This window comes from Alexandromys fortis, unplaced genomic scaffold, assembly GCF_014885135.2.
Source record: "Alexandromys fortis isolate MF-2015 unplaced genomic scaffold, M_Fortis_MF-2015_v1.1 scaffold_58, whole genome shotgun sequence".
Classification (NCBI taxonomy): Eukaryota; Metazoa; Chordata; class Mammalia; order Rodentia; family Cricetidae; genus Alexandromys; species Alexandromys fortis.
Window position 1 is genome coordinate 7,644,617 of NW_026067940.1, and position 19,431 is coordinate 7,664,047.

The 19,431-nt window shown below is 43.7% G+C and overlaps 1 pseudogene; it reads left to right on the forward strand.

Moving 5' to 3' along the window:
* The first annotated feature begins 17,366 nt into the window (after nucleotides 1–17,366).
* On the forward strand, nucleotides 17,367–18,133 carry LOC126505042 (spliceosome-associated protein CWC15 homolog; annotated as a pseudogene).
* Nucleotides 18,134–19,431: the final 1,298 nt, after the last annotated feature.

The following is a 19,431-nucleotide window of genomic DNA, read 5'->3' on the forward strand; positions in this document are numbered from 1 at the left end:
GCTGGGGAAGCTATTGTGCAGTTGATTCAAAGATGTCAATTGTCATCCTAATTAATGATAAGTAGGAGGCCACACGACTCAGGGGCCCAGGCACCGCCGTGTCCAGCGGTTCTTTTAAGAACACAAATCCGCACGAGCTGGCTGAAATTATTTTGTCCACTCTACACAAACTGGAGGCTCTGGGGAACAGGAGCCTCCTGAGAAAAATGCCTCCATCAGATTAGGCTGTGGGCCAGTCTGTAGGACACTGTCGTGGTTAATGATTGGTGTGGAAAGCCCAGCCCAGTATGAGTGGTGCCACCACCGGGCAGGTGGTCCGAGGTTGCCTTAGAGAGTGAAGTGAGCAAGCCAGGACACAGCGGTTCCCTCATGGTCTCTGCTTCAGCTCCTGCCCTAACTTCCCTCAGAGTGGGACTGTGAACTGGAGGATATAAACCCAATAAACCTGTTTTGGGCAGCGTTTTAACCATCCTGGGTGGGTACCGTCTCACGTTCTCTGCCGATATTAGGACCTGCCTTTCGCCTGTGATAACTCTAAAGCTAGACAGCAGCCTGTATCCCTTAGCAACCCCAGTGTGCCCCAAAGGTTTCCAGACTATCGTTTACTCTTGGGTCAAAGTTGCAGAATGGTGAAGAAAGTTGGTGCATGCATGTGCATGTGTGCATGCCTCTGTGTGTGTTTTACTGCATGTGTGTGTGTGCCTCTGTATGAGTTTTACTGAGACTAAATTTAGAGCCTCTCTCTGCCCACTCCTGTCTCCACCTCCCTAGTGCTGAGATTAAAGGCATGTGATCCCAAGTGCTGGGATCAGCTTTGTGTGAGCTCTATTTCTCTTTAGACAGAGTCGACCTTGTGTAGCCCAGGGTGGCCTTGAACTCACAGAGATTCAGCTGCCTCTGTGCCCCCCCCCAAGTGCTAGGATTAAACGTGTGTGCCACCACTGCCTGGCCTCTATGGCTAACTAGTGGCTTAGCTCTGCACACTGATCTTCGGGCAAGCTTTATTTGTTAGAATACAAACAAAATGTCACTACAATTTTTAGTATGAAAAGATGTTGTCGGGGTTGGAGAGATGGCTCAGTGGTTAAGAGCACTGGTTGCTTTTCCAGAGGACCCAGGTTCAAGTCCCAGTACACACATGGCATCTCACAACTGTCTGTAACTCCAGTTCCAGGGGTTTGAATCCCCTTTCACAGACATACACATGCAGACAAAATACCAACGTACATAAAATAAAAATAAATAAATTATTTAAATTTTTTTAAAGAAAAGATGTTGTCATGGCTTTAGAAAGAGTATTCATGAGGCTGGAGGCATAGCTCGGTGGTAGAATACTTACCTAGTATGGGGACATGACAGCCAGCCCTGATGACACTGTGTTTTCTGACTGCCCAGGAGTGAACTGCTCTGTCCCAGTCATTAGAGCTAAGACCTGAGTGACAGTTTGCCCAGGTCCCCTGTGCTGAATATGGAGCCTGGGGTCCCTTCAGGGCCATTGACCTTTGGCTTTGGAATGCCTGGGAGCTCCTCGTGGCCTGCAGGTGAGGTAGGGATAGGACAATGGGCTACAAGGCATTGACAGCTGCTTTGCTCCTGCAAAACCTGCTGTTGCTATGGGAAGGAGTGAAACAGTCCTTTCATTACTATATAGCGGGAAAGTGAGAAGCAACTGAGGGAGGGGAAACTACGTTCCTGCCGGGCTGTGGATTCCCTGGGCAGTGGGAACACGCACCTTTCTGTGTCCACCTCAAAACCTCTCACTGTCACCCTGCCATGCTGTGTAGGCGCTAAGGCTGCCTTCCTTCTGCCAGCAGTAAGAATACATTCATTTCATCTAAATTTGAATTGGGTCTAAGTCTCGGGTTTCTCCCAGGGCGTTCAAATGCCACAACACTAGCACACATGAAAGCCTGCGTTCAATTGAAAACAAAAACCCAAAAGAATTATTATGTTTTCACTGAATAGGGAGGGCCACAGACTGTCTTGTTTTACTTTTCTCAACAGCTCTCTCTCTCTCTCTCTCTCTCTCTCTCTCACACACACACACACACACACACCTTCTGTGTTGGGTAGTTTTAACTGTCAACTGTACACAACTTAGAATTGCCAGGGAATCTCAATGTGGGCCTGGCCACACTGTCGCCTCAGGCCACGTTTGTGGGGAGTCCTCATAATTTAGTCCATTGGTGTGGTAAGAAGGCGCTGTAGGCAGGAAGTCCTGAACTGATGAGGGGGAAGAAGTCGAGCTGAGGACACGCTAGCAGCAGGAATGCACTCATTTCTCCCTGTTCCTCCCTGTGGATGTGACACGACACAAGCCTTGTGGATGCGACCTCCCCGAACGTCACCTGGAACTGTGAGCTAAACAAACTCACTCTTCCCAAGTCTCTCTTGTCAGAGAGGTTTACCACACTAACGGAAGTCAAACTAGAAAACCTTCGCAGCAGTGCTATGGCCTTTTGCTGTCCATCCCTGCTTCGTTAAGGCTGATGTCTGGAACACAGTGAGGGTTATTCACTTGTCCCGGCTCACACACTCACCTTCTGCATGGTCTATGGATGATGCTTTCTAAGCACTAGAAAAAGACAGACGTGATTTATGGTGTCACCATAAATACCTATCCATAGAGGTGGGGTGCATTTAATTACCCCATATATTTCATAAAAAGCTATCCTAGATAAATAAAATTTCTAAATATAAAAACTACATGCCACAGAACTAAATATGTTCTTATGACCCAGTGTTGGGGGCTGCAGACCCCTGGCCCCTTGACTTTCTTTGCCTGCCTCAGACCCTTTGCATGCTGGGGTGAACTGAGCAAAACAACTTGTATTCCTGTGCCTGCAGCTGCTCTGAGCATGAGACCCTCATGAGTTCCTGATGGCAGGGGAGTAAATTCTGGTGGGTTTTACAGTTGAAAATCCCAAGAACTGGGACATGGCTATCAGGTAAGGATCCCTATCTAAGCTTCCCTGGAGCACAATAAAGTTGGCATTCTTGTTTCAAGGATGACCCATGTCCCCATGTCTCTGTGTGTGTCTGGGTGCGTGTGCTTTTAAATCCCCAGTCTAGTTCCCAGCTCACATATGGTACCATAGTGTGTAGAGCAACGAACAGGCATTGCACTTTACAACCCAGTACTCACACTTCTTGGTATTGACCCAAATGACTTTAAACTTGCATCTCTACAAGAAACTGTTCACTGCTGTTTATAGCAACTTCACGGAGAGTTAACAGAACTTGAACTTGACCTTCACTCATCAATCATCATCATTCCCACCATCATCATTCCAATTACTTGACTAATTGAGCCGATTACATGAAGGAGGATTCCACAATGACGATGATGCCCCTTGGTAGGTGAAGGACTGTATCAGTCAGCCTGGCGCTGCTGTGACAAAATGTGTGACAGCTTACAAGAGGAAGAAAAAATGTTTGGCTCACAGTTTCATGATGGAGGAAGGTCATTGGCTAATAAAGAAACTGGCTTGGCCCATTTTATTGGTTAGAACATAGGTGGGTGGAGTAAACAGAATAGGATGCTGGGAGGAAGAGGAAGTGAGTTCAGACTCTGCTCTGCTCCGGGAGAGACCCGACAGCTCTGCTCTCTAGAGCAGAGACGCCATGCTCCGCTCTCCCAGGCAGCTCCAACCCAGGATGGACGGAGGCTAGAATCTTCCCGGTAAGCGCACCTTGGGGTGCTTACACACATTACTAGAAATGGGCTAGTCCAGGTGCGAGAGTTAGCCAAGAAGAGGTTAGATAGAAATGGGCCAAGCGGTGTTTAAATGAATACAGTTTGTGTGTTGTTATTTCGGGCATGAGCTAGCAGGCAGCCAGGGTGCTGGGGACGCAGCCCGGCCGCCGCTCGTATTTCAACAGTTTCGGAGATTTCAGTCTATGGACACTTGCTTTGAGGCCGATGACAAACAGGGCATAACTGTGGAAACTGATATTAGAGCAAACCTGTTCAAGTCCTAACTCTACTCAAGTAAAACAGACATTAGGCCTAAATAGCAGTATAAACCATAAAGCTAATTTTTCTTTTTCTTTTATATGTATAAGTGTTTTGCCTATATGTGTGCATGTGCACCACGTGCATGCCTGGTGCCTGTGGAGGACAGAAGAGGGCACCACGTTCCCTAGAACTGAAGCTACCCTGGGAGCCAGGGCAGCCTGGCCACACATAATGGGGCCCAGGCCACACAGCTGCCATAGCAGGCAGCACCTGGTTCCAGGAAGAGCCTTAGGCTGGCACCACCCAGGAGCAGATCATCCAAAGGAAATTCCTAACGTCCCAACCATTGCAGATAGGATCACCTGCCAGCACACACCCATTGCTTTTCACTATTCACAAATGTCAGCCAATCAGGGGTCCTGAACCTTAGAAATCCCTACCTTTGCTCCTATAAAAAACCAGCCCCAAGTGAGCTTAGGGGCTTGCTGATCAGTCCAGTACGTTGGACACACAGAGAGTCTGAGTTTGCAAACTTGTGTAAGAATAAAGGCTCTTTGCTTTTACATACAGGACTCGGTCTCCTAGTTGGTTTTGAGGGGACTCCATGATCTGGGCATAACATTGGGGGGCTCTCCGGGATCCCTATAGCCCACCAGGATCTCTGCCCTTCAGCCCGCGGTATGTTTTCTGTGTGTAAGTTTCGTTTTGTGTCTCTCTGTTGGGATATCCTTCTGTAAATGGGCCCAGAATCTGTGAGAGAAACTGTCTACAGGCAGTCTATGCGGTACTCTTGTGTGGAAAGATCACAGGTGGGGTACCTGGGCTGATGTCCCCAGGGCCCTTCTGTATTTAGATCCCAGGACCCTTCTCATACAGAAGGTATGAGATCTCTCTGGTTTCTGCAGAGAGAAGCGTGGGATGTTCCTGGCGTCGGTTTCATTTCTGCCTCTGGGTGCCAGGAGGACTCTGTATTGTTCTGTGTGCCATTTTGTTTTTGTCTTTTGAACATCCTCCTTCTGACTTATGAGACTGATGTGATGGGACAGAGTCAAAGCATGACTTCTTTGATTTTGGTATTGGATCCCTTACAGGACTTTAGAGACAGGGCTGTAAGCATAGGGGTGTATTTTCCTAAAAGGGACGAGACAAACATCCTCTACCTGCCTTAAACATTTCATTGAAAGGAGACAGCCTTGGCCTGCAGTGGGGGTGGGGGAGAGTGGCAAATGCGGGCAGGTTTGCCATACAAGCGTGAGGCTATGGGGCAGCGAGCTTGTATGGGTGGGTAGCTGGGTTATACAGTCTCGTGACAATGTAGCAAGGCTGCCAATCACAGTTGTAGGGGCAGATATGCCCCAATAGGACTTCAAACACTGAACAGAGAATCTGTTAATTGCTACTAATAATCATTTCCCCCACACTGTGTGCCACCCTGCTCCCTCCCACGCTGCCCTGCCCTGGGGGCTGCGGGGCGTCGACTTCTGCCGGAGGACAAGTCACAGTCACCATCTATAGATGTGACACTCTGCCAGGCTTACCTCCACCAGAGCTGCTTTGGTCATACAGATAAATATCTGTCATCATTTAGAGGGGTTGATTTACAAATTATTATTGGTTAGGATATCAAAAAAAACTACTGTTGGTCTCAGATGTTTCACACTGGTAGAGGATTTTATGTGATGTAAATTCAAAATAACAATAAAATAAGTTAAAAATTTAACCATTTTAGGTTAAAAGTTTTGTCTTGTTAAGGAGTTTTGTCTGTGTCTCAAGAAAATGGTGTATGCTTGTTTTGTTGACAAGTCTGTCTGTGTAAGTTCTGATGCAGCATGGGGCTGAGACGGAAACGGTGTGGACGCTTTTGCTGTCTCTGCCACCCATCACCACTGCGGTCACATTTGTCTCTGAGCTCTGGTCACTGGATTCCAGTCAGCAGAATTCAGGTGACTTTTTGATGCAGATAATGTTAAAACGGTTTTATGCTGTTCTTTATTAAAAATTTGGCTCTAGAGTTGGATTATGGCTCTTCCTTCGCTAGACCCGTGCTTATTTAAACGTTTCCTCTGTCACTCTGTCGGAGGCCCTGCACAATGACAAGGAGAAGAAAACAAAGCAGAACAGCCAAAAAAAAAATTGGACTTGGGTTATATGGACATTCTGTATCTTCAGATTTATAAATTTATTTTGTTGGATATAGTTAAAAAATCTGTTAAATCTATGCTTGGGTAATTATAAAGAAAACAATGAGGCATGACTTCATTTCGGATTTTAGATTGCCATTTTGCTAAAGGTAAAAAAAAAATTAGATGTCACATGATTTCACTGCCATCTTGATTAAAGGTACCACATGGAGTTGGTCTAACTCGGAGCAACAACTGATTTCCAAGATAGTTTGGATTGGGATAAATTTTTGTATGATGATTTGTGTCTTGTTCTAAAAAAAAGGTTATATATATATATATATATATATGATTTAAGGTATTAAAGCTGTAGCTCAATGTTTTAAAAAATGTACCTGTTTTTGTCAGCTAAACTTTGTTAATTTAAGAGTCACCCAGGTGATAATGGTTATAAAGACAAAAGGGATCATAGGAAACAGCTGAGGTTTACAAATAAATGTTAGGACTAGAGTCCCAAAAAATGTGCAGTTGCAAGGATGGACCTTAACAGTTTTAGAAATGCCAGTGCCAGGTGATAGCCACCAGAAGTACCAGCTGCGGTGAAATGGAAAAGGCCGCGATCTAAAAGACAGGCTATGTATATGTCATCAAAGGTGGGCCAAAGAGGCACTTTATTTTTGATATTACAGGAAGACATTTAAGAGATTTTACTTTTTTAAGAACAGTTTTTAAAATATTTAAATTTATAAGACTATGGTACATTTGTGTTTGCAAAATGTTTTATATTGTTAATATTTGGACTTAAAATAAAAACTAAAACTAAAAACCAAACACTAGGGTCACAGCCATAATCACCAAAAGCTAACCAGAAACTGGGATGTTCATTTCTCGTGATGCAGCAAGGCAAGGACCTAAGCAGTTTGACAGAGGGCTTGGAACAGGGTCCAAGCCTATGGGTCTCAGTCCTTTGGGAGAAGTACAGGGGTTGCCTAGGACCACCCGCATGTCAGATGTCTGAACTGAGATTCATAAAATTGACAAAACTGAAGTTGTAAAATAATAATGGGGAAAGTTTTGTGATGGGGGAACCAACACAACAGGGAAACTACATTAAAAGGCCAAAGCATTATCCAGAAAAAGCTCCCATTTCCTCAAGGGGCTTGGAGAAAGTTCTTATTTCGTAAAAAGGGTGCCACCCTCTTAATCTCTGGCAAAAGACCAAAGCTAGCCCCTAGGCTCCCTCCCCCCCCCCCCCCCCCCGGGGGCCTTTTCCTTGTCACCTTTCCTTGCCTTACCAAACTGGTTCTGTTTTACCCTCAGAATGACTAACTCAGTTTCTTTATTAGCTTTAATTCAAAATCATTGCAGAGTGTGGAGTTCTAGTCTTGTGAAAGCTGTTAACTTATTATAGACTAATAGGAGATACAAGTTGGTCAATCATTCTTAATCTAGTACTGATTGTTTCAAAGTAAATTGAAACAAGTAACGAGAAACAAAGTTTGTCTAATCAGACATACCTAGGCAGCCCTCAAATACTTCAGAGATCTGCAGAATATGGCATTTAAAATAGTGATTAACAAGTTTATTGTATTAGACAGAAACTCCAAAATAGTAGCAGTGATCCAAGGTCTCCAAAGAAGATTATGAGACACCACGGTGTCTCCACCTGGACTATGATGATGCTGACCATTGGACGAGATGCCCCAGTGCAACACCTGCTGCCAGGACCTGCCCAGACTGTGGACAAACAGCAGGACATTGGAGAATTGATTGCACCACTTTTGCCTAGGCAAAATAAGGTCTGTTTTTTCCCATATCCCTCTTCCACAGGAAAAAAAAAAATCACCTTATGGGCCTGGCTTAGACTGCTGTTTTGATATTTCTGCCTCCAATTCTGTGGAGGCCTGGATATGGTTAACTATATATAGACTCTGGTCCCTGTCATTTTTAATAGATTTGGAAGCTGCTTGTTCTGTACTCAGGTATAAATTATCTCTCTTTCTGGGATCTCTGATAGTATTGATGGCATAGACCAGTTATAACTTTGTCAGCTTATCAGCAGCAGGTATCCAAACCCTTCCACAAAGCCATAGACTTCTTGTTAGCTCATTTTATATATACAGAAACCAAGCCTTGCTTTTTCTAAAGCTACTAAGTCTCTTAATAAAAAAAGTTTTAAGATACATAAACCTCAGAATATAAAAGCTTATAAGCTTTGAGGGTCTAAAAATGATTTAAGATGTAAATACAGGTTACAATGGTATAAATAGATGATTAAAATATTCAAAATATTTCTGATTTCTTTCCCTTTCATGGCATAGTTCTGGTAAGATGATAGAGCAATGACTACTTACTGTTTGGGTCATTTATTTTGGTTGTCATCTAGGTATAAACTTTAAGGTGTTTCTCATCAGGCCAAAGACTTCTCTGTCTAATCCATACCTGGCTCTCTGGACAGTAGAAAAGTATACATGCTTGTAACCCAAATCTGTAATTTTAGCAAGTACTCAAAGGTACGTGTCTATTTTACAGATACTCGTTATCTGCTTTTTTCTATGATACGGATTTCAATATGGGCCTGAAAGTTTCAAATGTATTCTTTTCCTATAAGAACATAAATTTTAACTTCTGTTCCTAGTTTAAATTTGTCTCAATATGTTTCCACTTGCCTGGCAGGCACATCTAAACATCAATTGATGACTACAACCTGCTCAGAATGACTGTGAGCCCTGGACTTGCTGAAAACTGATGTGGCCCAGTCCAGCTGATGTGAATGCTCCCTTGTCTCTTCAACAGAGTTGTGAACCATATATTCTGGTGAGTGCCCCATTGCCTGAATTCCCTCCTTACGTTTGGCTAGCTTTTCAGCCTTCTTGGGCTCTGATAACAACACCCCAATGTCAGTTCAAAGTAGTTATAGAAAAGAACACGTCGTCCTACGCTCCCTGTATACTTATTCAGCCACAGATAAGGCTGCACTTCCGGGTTCTAAAGGCGGGCATGTGTGGTCAGGCCCTCGGGGACAAAAGGCCCCACATGATCCACGTGCACACATGCGTGGTTACATCCATATATGACTCAGCTAAACCCTTGCACGCATGCGTGAGTCACCCGTCATCTACGTCATCAGTGTGACATGGTCACACCAACCTCCTGTGCACACGTGTGGGGCAGCCTTTAAAAGCTGGACGTGCCATCTTTTGCTCTCTCTCTCTCTGCACCTTGATCTCCAGGCCTGTGCACACTCCCCTCTAATAAACTCCTAAGCGGGTTTGTTGGCGTTCTGTGCCTCTCTTTCTCACTTGTGCCAGGTAATTTCACCCTGCCCAAAGACAAGGGGGAACTCCCTGGAATGGAGGATAAAGTGGCTACCTATATTGCCCATTGACATAACAGACAAATAGGCCCCAAATTGTCAATTGATAGATTTATTAACTAAAATTTCTTTGCAGTAAGATAAGATACTTGACCTTCTTTATGCATAACCAAAGAGGTATTATATGGCATTTAAAAACTGTTATTTCTATATAAATCATTCAGGATTATAATCTGGCTGTACTCAAAGATCAAAGATACAGGACTTTAAAAGTGGAATAAATGCAAATGTCACTGCCCTAAAAATCTGTAAGCTAATGGTACTGAGGTCCCAATACCACCTCCTTAAGCCCCCTGGCAAGCAGGACCCATGATTGGGTCCTGTCATCAGTACTTGTGAAAAGGGGGAAATGCAGGACCCAGGGCAGCCTGACCACACATAATGGGGTCCAGGCCACACAGCTGCCATAGCAGGCAGCACCTGGTTCCAGGAAGAGCCTTAGGCTGGCACCACCCAGGAGCAGATCATCCAAAGGAAATTCCCAATGTCTCAACCATTGCAGATAGGATCGCCTGCCAGCACACACCCATTGCTTTTCACCAGGACACCCCTTGACAAATGTCAGCCAATCAGGGGTCCTGAACCTTAGAAATCCCTCACCCTCACCTTTGCTCCTATAAAAACCCAGCCCCAACTGAGCTTGGGGTTCTCTCATCAGTCCAATATATTAGACACACAGAGAGTCTGAGTTTGCAAATTTGTGGAAGAATAAAGGTTCATTGCTTTTGCATACAGGACTTGGTCTTGTAGATGGACTCCATGATCTGGGCAGAACATTACCAGTGGTGTAAGGTAGAGGTGAGAGCCAGTGGATTGCTGTTTTGCTTTTCTGACCTTCAGGTTGAACCCCAACATCTGCCTCTGGGTTTTTATTAATAGTGCTACACAATCTCACCTGGTTTATTTGTCTGTGCTTAAAAGGAAGCATGAGGATTAAGAAATGGCAGGTAAAAAAATCAGAAGTACAAAAGAAAAGACAGAGACATAGGATAGCATCTGGAGGGAAATTTAGTGAATACTGAAATTGCCCATGTTTATTTTTCTGTACGCTTCTATACCCCAATCCAAAAGGGGGGGAAGAAGGCAAAGGGCTGCTTTAACATGATACAAACAGATCTGTTACCTGTTTCAGTGCTTGGAGCATCAAACAGTTATATCCTCAGTTAAGTACTCTGTTGTTGAGACAGGACATGTAATGACCACACCTTAGGCCAAGCATCCTGTCCACAGCCATTCCTTGGGTCAAACCTCCCACGATTTTTTTGAAGGAGCAGGAATAGGCTTGAATTCTCAGACCTTTGGTGAAGGTGGAACGGATCTATCTCTAAGGGCCATCTTAATACTCACAACACTATGTAACCACACCCAAGGTCAGGATATCTTGTTTGTACCCATACCTTAAGTCAGACCTTTTGCCAGTAACTTTGAAAGAGTAGCTCAAACTCTGACCTTTAGTCAAGGTGGAGTAGACCCACGTTTGTACCCTCACAACAAATTAAATTAATATTTAAATAACAACACCACAAGAAGATGTTACTTTATATTTATTACAACAGTTAAAACAAAAAGCCAAAAATGAAAAGCAACTGAAAATTATAGTAAGAAGGCCGCTAGTTTGTTCCTGGCCGCTTAGCCCTGAAATAATCACACAGCAACTATATTATTTAAATCACTACTTGGCCCATTAGCTCTAGCTTCTTATTGGCTAACTCTTACATATTTATTTAACCCATTTATTTATTTTTTTAAAGATTTTATTTATTATGTATACAGTGTTCTGCCTGTTTGTACACCTGCAGGCCAGAAGAGGGAACCAGATCTCATAGATGGTTATGAGCCATCATGTGGTTGCTGGGACTTGAACTCAGGACCTCTGGAAGAGCAGTCAGTGCTCTTAACCTCTGAGCCATCTCTCCAGCCCTATTTAACCCATTTAGAAGTTAATTAATCTGTGTATTGCCACGTGTCTGTGGCTTACCAGGTAAAGTTTTGGCATCTATCTTCAGTGGGGCTACATGGCTTCTCTCTGACTCCACCCTCCTTTCTCCCAGCATTCACTTTAGTTTTCCCCACATAGCTCTGTTCCCCTATAGCTCTACTATAGGTCCAAAGCAGTTTCTTTATTAACTGTTGAAGGAGCTGCGGGTTGCATTCCTGCCGCCCTGCTCCCAGCCGCCTGGCTAGCTTATGCCCTGAAATAACAACACACAAACTGTATTCATTTAAACACTGCCTGGCCCATTTCTATTAATGTATGTAGCACCGAGGTGTGCTTACCAGGAAGATTCTAGCCTACGTCCATCCTGGGTCGGAGCTTCATCGTGTCTGCCCTGGAGAGGAGAGCATGGCATCTGAGCTCACTTCCTCTTCCTCCCAGCATTCTGTTTTGTTTACTCCACCCACCTAAAGGCTGGGCCTATTTAATGGGCTAAGGCAGTTTCTTTATTAGCCAATGACCTTCCTCCATCAATTAACCAATGATATTCACAGCATACAGAGGGGAATCCCACATCAGAAAATCTTGCTAATGAGCATGTAAGACATTATATATACTCTTCAAACAGTATGATTGCTTGTGTAAAGTCAGCATATGTTTACTTTATTATCCAGTACTGCCAGATTTAAGAATTTACTCAGTGAGCTGGGTTTGGTGGCACTTGACTTTAATTATAACACTTGGGAGGCAGAGGGAGGTAGATCTCTAAGATGGAGACCAGCCTGATCTACAGAGTGAGTTCCAGGACAGGGAGGGCTACATAAAGAGACCCTGTTTTGAAAAAAAGAAAACAAAAAACGAATTTACCATCATCTCTAATATGGATGATTTTAAATCTGTGATGCTCAGTGAGAGAAGCCATTCTCAAGGCTGCTGTATATTTGTGTAACACATGTGAGCAACACTGCGGGAGCAGAAAGCGTCAATGGTTGCCAGTGGTGTGTATAGGTTTAATGATTGCTACAGAGGGGCACAGGAGATGTTTGAGGATGGTGGGACTTTTTGACCTGCGATGGCTGTTCTTTGTTGTCAACTTGTATATGTATCTACATCTGGAACTAAAACCTAAAAATGGAGGGCCTCACCAGTGAGGGATTCTTTGCTTAATTTAAAGTGGGAAGATTCACTTTGAATCTAGATCATTGAGAAGGGAAGACACACCTTTAATCTCCATCTTTTGAATTGGAAAAATTTACCCCATTCTAGGCCATACCTTCTGCTGGAAACCTACATAAAGGCGTGGAAGAAGGAAGCTCTTTCTCTTTGCCTGCTTGCTCTCACTCTTACTGGCAAGTCTAGTCCTTCACTGGCATTAAAGCCTACTTCTTCAGGATCCCAGCATATCCTGAAGAACAGCTGAGAATCCAGTCTCATGGACTGAACTACTACTAGATTCTTAAACCTTCTGTTTATAGGCAGCTGTTGTTGGATTAGCCTGTAAGTCATTCTAATAAATCCCCTTTAATATATACATATGTGCTTTTGTATATCTGTATTATAGATATTGATAGATAGGTAGGTAGATTCATTTATAAGTTCTATTACTCTAGAGAACCCAATACACCATCCATGATAGCATTGATAGTTAGACAACTCTATACAGAACTGTAAACTGTAGTGAATTTAGGGGCTGGGGATATACCTCTGTGATAATGAGCCTGCCCAGCATTTCTGAAGCTCTGGAGTGAATCCCCAAAATTACAAAAAGAAGAAAAAGGATAGTAGATTTTACTGTATATAAATCAAATCTTTAAAAGAGAAAAATATTACAGGGCAAAGTGTCCCATTTCTGTAACCCCCACTGAAGGATTGTGTAGTGGTTTGAAAGGAAATGACCCCCAAAGCGAATGGCACTATTAGGAGGTGAGGCCTTGTCTTGTTGGAGGAAGTGTGTCTCTGTGGAGACAGGATTTGAGGTCTCATATATGCTCAAGCCACGACCAGTGTCTCAGACCACTTCCTGTTGTTTACAAATCAAAATGTAGGACACTCGAATGCTTCTCCAGCACCAAGTCTACCAGCACGCCACCATGCTGCCTCATGATGATAATGGGCTAAATCTCTGAAGATGTTAGCCACCACAATTTAATGTATTTCTGTTATAAGAGTTGCTGTGGTCACGGTGCCTTTTCGCAGCAATAGAAACCCTAACTAAACATGAAGGTGTTGCCCACACGGGACCCCTAGCAATTATGAGGGCACTGCCCTCAACAGCCTGAGAAGCCCAAAGTAGAGAAAAGATCACCTTGAAGAGATCTGTATGGATGGCTTTGTCTAATTTCAAACCAAATAAAACTCCAAAAACTGCGGAGTTTTTTAATTATGTTACTGAAAAATCACCAATTTGGACTGAAAAGTACAAAGACAGTAGAAAATTAAAGCAAACAAAAATTTTAGATTCCTAAACCTCTATAAAAAGAAACAACATAAATAAGGCATTCATTCACCTGCTAACAAAAGCTATCTTTCATTTAAAAAGTAAGTGTGATTCAGAGGACAGAAGCCACAAGAGCCCAAAGAACTGAGCCGAAAATAATCATTCTCAGCCATTAGCCATAATCACGGAGCTGGCCCTGCCGGGGTTCATACAAACTACGATTGGTGACACTGTGCGCATCCATTTCCTGCTACTCCGGGAGCACCTATAGGAGTTACGCTATGGCTACTCTAGTAACATGTTGGGCTTCTCAAGGCAAGAACTGTGCTCAAGTATTGAAGTTTATTGGGGGTGCCCACTCTCTAAACTTCTCAGAAACCAGGAGGAATGCTACAGCAGGCAAAAACCGGCTAAAAGGGGTCTGAGGGTGAAAGGAATAAACTGGCCCCGCACGTCTTTTCACCGTGTCTTTTTATTCTTCCATGTTCTCCCCAGGGCTCTTGCGTGTTCTCTCCATGTGCTCCCACGAGGTTTCCAGTTTATCGACCCACACAGACACAAGTAACAATTCATTGGCAATAGCAAGGATACCAGGCATGCATTTTTTAGGGCCAACAAGGTAGATAACACTGATAAAGCAGGTGTCAGTTAGCTTACTTACGTCTCAGAGGGGGCGTGGCTGTGAAGCGCCCAGGCATATCCAAAGAGGGTAAAAAGAGGAAGGGACTGTGATTTCTAAGAGAGGGAGAGGGAGTTTGTGTGTTAATCACATTTGTGTGGTTAGTTAAGCTAGAACTTTGTAACTGATAAAGGTAGAAAAAGGGGGCAGAAAAATGCTGCATCGCTGTGCACTAAGCGCTTCTGTTCCCACAGCCACTGGGAACACTTGCGTCTGTGGTGGCCATAGCAACCAGAGTAAGCCCTGGAAAGAAACTGGAAGACACTTGATCTGCATTTCCGCATTGGGGTTTTCAACAACTGCTAGCTGATTAAAGGGAATGGAATCTTTTAGAGATAACACCTAAGGTGGCTAAAGCAAAGGGGAAACTATGTATGATGGTGTAAACTCCTGGAGCCTGGAATTTCCTGCCTCCAGGCCAAGTGGCAGCTCCGCCCCCCCCATGTGCCCAAGTGAGGAATATTTCCTTTCTCTAGGCCCTTCTCCAGAATTCCAGGCACCCAGTCTATATTCTATATATCAAGGTTATACAGCCGAATGAAAAGTCATCCAGTGGAGCAATACACGAGGGCACTATGCCCAATAATGGGCTAATACACTGCTGAGGTCTTTTAGGGAGGAGTCCCACCATGGAAAGGGGAGTACCATGGCTTCAGAAGGGTTTTACAGAAGTGACAGTGACTAGCCCAAAGACCAATATTCCCAAAGCTTTGCAAACTGGGTTTCCTCACTGGAATACTTCCGTGAGTTAGTCAGAGATCGGCCAGCTATACTTCTCACTGTTGGGTGCTTGTGGGCTACAGAACTCAAGGGATGGCAAGATGGCACAGAGGCTGAAAGAACTTTCCATGCAAACCTTACAACCTGAGTTCAAACCACAGAACCCATGGTGGAAAGGAAGAACTGACTTCCAGAAGTTCTCTCTCTCTCTCTTCTCTCTCTCTCATGCACACAGGCATACACACACACACACACACACACACACACACACACACACACACACACATTTCAGGCCCGTTTGGGCTGTAGATAGCACTGGTTATTGTCAAGAGGCCATGGAAGTCACCACAGGTGTCAACGCACCAGAGGGATGATTCTCTGATGGAGGAGAATCCCATCTGGGAAAGGCCTGTGGGACCAACAACTCTGAAAACTGCTGCTCCTGTCTGCAATTTCACACGTGCAAAAGCAGCTTTGGTGCCTTCCCAATATCTGCACTGTAGCATGTAATCACACATGATGTGTACATGTAATCTCGTGATTGTATCTCAGTCTATGGGCACATATATTTGTGGATGGTCAGGAAGATGACTTCTCATTTATCTGTATAATTTTGATATAAAGAAAATAAGCTAGGATATGCTTTAAACTAGATCTATTGTCCCACAAGGACTATAAGACACCTAAAAGCCTGCTTTTAAACCAAATACAATTAGCTCATTTTCACCTCAGAGCAAGTGCCAACTAGACTGAATATTTCTGTAAATGGATCATAAGTTAAAACTTTACAGATGTGCACAAGGTCAGCGTTGCACCTGTCTAACCAAGTTTACTAACGCAAAGTCACCTAAAAAATCAGGCCAATTCTTCACTTGCCAAGTCTGGCTGATAAGACCTGACCCTCTGTGCAGATCTCTCTGCAGCTTGTCTCATCAGGCACCGTGCCCCTGGCCTCTGGTCACAGTCTTACACCTGGAACCTTGAAATCTGGCATTGCCATGGTAAATGCTTGGTTCCTTATCATTTAGGATATAGGAATGCGCTATGACCAATGAGGTATAACTCTTATAATTCTTTTCCTTATTGCTTCAAGGTCTTGTAAAAAATGTATTTAAGCTAAGTGAATGATGAAACAAGAGAAAATTGAAAGAGAGAATTAAAGCAGAATTGGAACTAGAAAGAATTGGAACCAATGGTTTAGGACACAGAGAATGGAACTAAAGAGAACCAGAGATAATTAGAGCAAGGGAACTAGAGCTGCAGAATAATAAAGAGAATGACTCTCAGCTCATGTGAAAATTTTCAGTCCTTGCTCCTGAGAAGTCTTCTCTGAGTTACCCTGGGTAGTGGTTTGGGAGCTGGACATCCAAGTTAGAAGGGGAAAAAAATGTAAAAAGAAGCAGCATAAAATAATTCTGAGGAAAGGGCTTGGGACTAATAAGGACAACCTTAAGGGCTTAGGAGACACAAGACCAAGTTCTGAAAGAGTGAGGCTCACAGGTGGTTTTTTGTTTGTTTGTTTATTTATTTATTTATTTTTGGTTTTTTGTTTTTTTTCGAGACAGGGTTTCTCTGTGGTTTTGGAGCCTGTCCTGGAACTAGCTCTTGTAGTAGACCAGGCTGGTCTCGAACTCACAGAGATCTGCCTGCCTCTGCCTCCCAAGTGCTGGGATTAAAGGCGTGCGCCACCACCGCCCGGCTGGCTCACAGGTTTTTAACAAATGGTTTATTTTATACATGCATTCCAGTTTTGTGACACGTGTATCGTCATACGCACCATGACACATTTTGCTACAGAGAAATTCATAGCAGCGAAATGATTTCAAGCTGAACTTGAGCCTCCAACAACTGCTTTGTCACAAGTTACACCTGAGTGGTCGCAGGGGCTTTTTCTCTGCCCCCCCCCAATGACCACTTGTCACCTGTTTTTGTGGTACTGGAAGTAAAAACCAGGGCTTCTATCACGCTATGCAGAAATTGTATTATTGAGCAACACTTCTAAATTCCTTTATTTTTTTCCCCTAAGATTCTGGGATAGTTGCATTTAAAACACTTATTACAGGCTCTTTAGTTTTCCTGTATATTAGAACTGACTTCAAAAGAAGGACAAACGGGGCGCGGAGGTTTCTGGGAGCCTGGAGTTGCAATGGTTCGTGGGTGAACATCGGAGGGTGCTGCGTCGGTCCCCGACAAGAGAATAAAAGATGACAACAGCAGCCAGACCGACTTTTGAACCTGCCAGAGGTGGAAGAGGAAAAGGAGAAAGGGATTTGAGCCAGCTCTCAAAGCAATATTCAAGCAGAGACCTTCCCTCCCATACAAAGATAAAATACAGACAAACTACACAAGATGCTCCTGAAGAGGTTCGCAACCGTGACTTTAGGAGAGAATTGGAGGAGAGAGAGAGCTGCTGCAAGGGAAAAAACTAGAGACCATCCGACCCGAGAACATACAACTTCCTCTTCCGTGTCCAAGAAGCCCCGCTTAGACCAGATCCCCGCTGCCAACCTTGATGCCGATGACCCTCTCACGGATGAGGATGATGAGGATTTTGAAGAAGAGAGCGATGATGATGACACTGCGGCTCTTCTGGCAGAGCTGGAGAAAATCAAGAAGGAAAGAGCTGAGGACCAGGCCAGGAAGGAACAAGAACAAAAAGCAGAAGAAGAGAGAATTCGCATGGAAAATATTCTGAGTGGAAACCCTCTCCTTAATCTCACTGGCCCGTCCCAGCCTCAGGCCAACTTCAAGGTTAAAAGAAGGTGGGATGATGATGTCATTTTTAAGAACTGTGCAAAAGGAATAGATAATCAGAAGAAAGACAAAAGATTTGTAAATGACACACTGCGATCTGAGTTTCACAAGAAGTTCATGGAGAAATATATTAAGTAGTACAGTTTTATGTGCTTAATTAAACTCTGAAATGTTAAGGATCACTTTGAAAAAAAAAAAAAAGACAGACAAACGTCTCAGATGGCTTGGCTAGCCTGTGGTAGGTAATTCTTGTTTTAGCTTTTCGGAGAGAGATAATGGTGATTTTGAACCACTCTTCATTTATTTAAAAATATTTTAATTTGTTATTCAATAACTTTATATATGTATCCAATCTGTCTTTGGAAAAACATTTTAGGTTTATCTTTGTATGTGAGTGTATTGAGCACATGTATGACAGTGCACCACATGTGTGCCTGACACTCTCAGATGTTAGAAGAGGGCATTGGACCCCCTGGAATTGGAGCTATGGATGGTCGTGAACTGCCATGTGGAGGCTGGGCATCAAAGCCGGTCCTCTGCAAGAGCATCCAGGGCTCTTAATCACTGAGTCATCTCTCTAGCCCTTAGCCAACGTATCTGAACATATCAAACCAAAATCCCTCCTCCCACTTCTCAATCCCTCAAAGCTTTGTCCTCGCACCTTCATGTACTTCTTTATTTACTTTAATGTTTATCAAGTATATATTTTACATATGTGAAATATATAAAAATATGGAACACTTTATCCTTGCGCAGTTAATGTTTATCAAGTATATATTTTACATATGTGAAATATATAAAAATATGGAACACTTTATCCTTGCGCAGTGGCCATGTTTTCTTTGTATTGTTTTAGTTTCCGTACACAGGCTGCCATAGTGAGTGTATTGAACTACACTTAAGAGAGGCTTCTCAATAGCGGGAGGTCACAGGGTAGTTCTTTAGAGAGGGTGTGGTTGTTGTTATAAAACAGGGGTCCTTCAAAGAAATACTGAAAAGTACTTAGGTCACTAAGGTCAGAAAGCCATGAAGTCCAGTACCCTCAAGGAGTTCTCCCTCCCTTGACCATGGAAACATGGAGCTAAACAAAGGGGGCCTCTGTATCCACTCCCCAACCCACTTAGGGGTGAGCAGAGCAGGAACGCATCAGCTTGGCTCAGGAGATGAATCGTAAAGGCAGAAGGGGAGATGCAGTGATTCACAACGAGGCAATTAAACACGTGCAGGCAAGTTCCATTCAACTCTTTGCCGCCGTAAAGCAGTCTGAGGTGTTCATCAGGAGCAGGATCCTTTAGTAGAATTTTGTAATCTTGGTAGCTGAGAGGAATCTCTTGTTGCCATGGAACTCCGTCTTCAAACAAAAGACTCAAAGAGCCCAAATAAAAACCCCTACGAACGCAAGATTGCACTACTGGTTGTGTGGGTGAAGGAGAGGCAGAAAGAAAAGGCTA